This window comes from Dipodomys spectabilis, unplaced genomic scaffold (assembly GCF_019054845.1).
Source record: "Dipodomys spectabilis isolate Male_0828 unplaced genomic scaffold, ASM1905484v1 ptg000351l, whole genome shotgun sequence".
NCBI lineage: Eukaryota > Metazoa > Chordata > Mammalia > Rodentia > Heteromyidae > Dipodomys > Dipodomys spectabilis.
In genome coordinates, this window is record NW_024871028.1 from 491,238 (window position 1) to 493,719 (window position 2,482).

General features: G+C 32.4%; 1 pseudogene; it reads left to right on the plus strand.

Moving 5' to 3' along the window:
- The first annotated feature begins 234 nt into the window (after positions 1-234).
- On the plus strand, positions 235-334 carry LOC122095461 (annotated as a pseudogene).
- The last annotated feature ends 2,148 nt before the right edge of the window (positions 335-2,482 follow it).

The following is a 2,482-nucleotide window of genomic DNA, read 5'->3' on the forward strand; positions in this document are numbered from 1 at the left end:
GTATGATCAGGTTTAAAATGAAAAAGACTTAAAATAGTCATTGACAAAAAAGTTTGAAATGTGAGCAATTGATTAAACAATATACATTTTTCCCCACTCTACACAGAATTTTAGGGAAATAAGATCAATAGCATTGCTAGGAACAATAAGGTTTCCTTGTTACAAATAGGCAACGAAAGATATATGCCTATATTAAGATTGCATCATTAACTACTTAAATTTACAAGATACTATATGCTTCAGCAGCACATCTACCCAAATTGCAACAATACAGAGAATTACATGGCACTTCCACAAGGATGATATGGAAATTTGTGAAGTATTCTTCGGATTCAAGAAATGAAAAACAGTTATTAAAAAGTTGATTACAAAGATACAAGTGAAAGAATACATTTAGTTCATAGAATTAAAAGTTTGTCTTCAGTGTATTAACTCTTCATCTTAGAAAGGCCTTTACATAGCGTAACCTTTACAAAACATTTGAAATTAGATAACATTGTCATTTTATCCCAAAGAAATAAAATACTATAAGGACCTAGGAAAAACGGAATCTTAAACTGTTTCTATATGGAATGCAATCTGAAAGGACACATTTATTATTGAACCTATATATTATAAATCAATGTAGAATTCAAAGTATTATATTTGGAGAGAATGAAATAGATTTTGGACATTATACAAACAGAATACAGACTATTTTAAAATAAACTTTTTCAGACAAGTACCAGAAATATTTTTAGTTTCTTTACTACTCATTTCAACAGGTAAGTTAAACTTATTTCTGATTTTAAAAAATCACAAACTCTGCAGAAATCATTATAGATATATACAAACAAGTCTTGAATACATTTTGATATCAAAGTCAGGCAATTCACTTGGAAGAATACCATGGAATCCATGAATTTTTACAGTAAGATATTGCTGTTACTTTGTATTGTGAGAATATTTTGGAAGGACACAAAGATGGACCATCATTTTTGAAATTTAAGAAACTTAACCGAACCATTACAACATATGAGAACAATTTCAACAGCCTTCCACAACTTCAAAGATGTAGTGATACATATTATGCTTTTTGCAATATCAAATGCAGTTTCTTCCAAGTTGTTCTTCAGACCTGGTTTGATAAAATGGTTCAACAGAAGGCAATCCAGCATATTTTTTTTACCTCTATTCCCAGCAGCAAGATGCAAGGGGGTCAAGAGGCATTTAGTTTGGACATTGGTATCTGCATCATGATGAAGTAAAAAAGAAGCAATTCTGGTATTATTCCATGTATAAGCACTGTGCAGGGGTGTCCGGCCATCGACAATTATTTCATGAATATCTGCCTCGAGCCACAAACTCATGGACAATGTCTAAGTGTCCATTGTAGGCTTGCCAATGAAGTGGGGTATACTCATCCTCATTCCTAATATTCACATGAGTGGCCTTTTTGGAAAGTAGTGTCTACACTGTAGTAAGCTGAGTATTTTCGGCAGCCCAACGAAGAAATTTGCTTGGATCCTTCTCCATCTTTTTTCTTGCAAATGATACCATTCCTCACTTTTTCATCTTGTTCCTTGTCTTCATCAGAATTGCCTAACCAGTGACTTTGAGTACCACTGGGAATGAGGTGCCTATGTATTTCCCCAATAATTCACATTGGTTGAACTGGTCAGAAAAATCCAATGAATTTTCTGCTTCTGTTTTTTCACCATGATTTGTTTTCTCTTTTTCCATGTTTTCTATTCTAAATTATTCTCACTGGTGAATAGGGAATTGATAGAGAAAAGAGAAAGATTTTCCTCTATATTCAAAGTTATAGGCTGAAAATGATGACCAGTGGTGTCTTCATGTGCAGCTTATTCTAGGAATGAGAAAATAGGAAATAATGCTTTCTATGAAAATGATTGGGATAATGGCAGAGCAGAAAGTGAAATGATGCAAGCAAAAATATAAAAGCAAAATAAATTAAGATAATTATGGAGCAATCATATTATCTATGAGAACCATGAAAAAGAGAGAGGAAGAGAAAGATGTACAATGACCTAGCTAGCCACAAATTCCATCCATGCCTCTGATCAATTTATAGAGGAAACAATTTTATTTTTAAAAAAGAGATGGAAATAGAATTTATGTATTTACTTGAAATTAGTAAATACATTTTATTAGCCTACCCAAAGATACATAGCTTTGACTAAATTACAGACAAGAATATAAATCCTTGACAATTCTAGTAACAGATCTGACAAATCAGTTAAATCACACTTTTCCTGTACAATGAACGAATGTGTCTATTCTAGAAAAGCAGCTAGAGAAAGAAGGCCGATTGTATCTGTAACAAAACTTTGTGGAAAATTGTATTGAGGATTACTTACTGGTGATCCACTTGCACTGGAAGCGTGATTCTGAACTATTGCTTGCTGATTCTGAATTATTGCTTTAATCATTATATTCTCCAGGAAGAAAAAGTGAGATTTAATTGATAGCAAAGAACTAC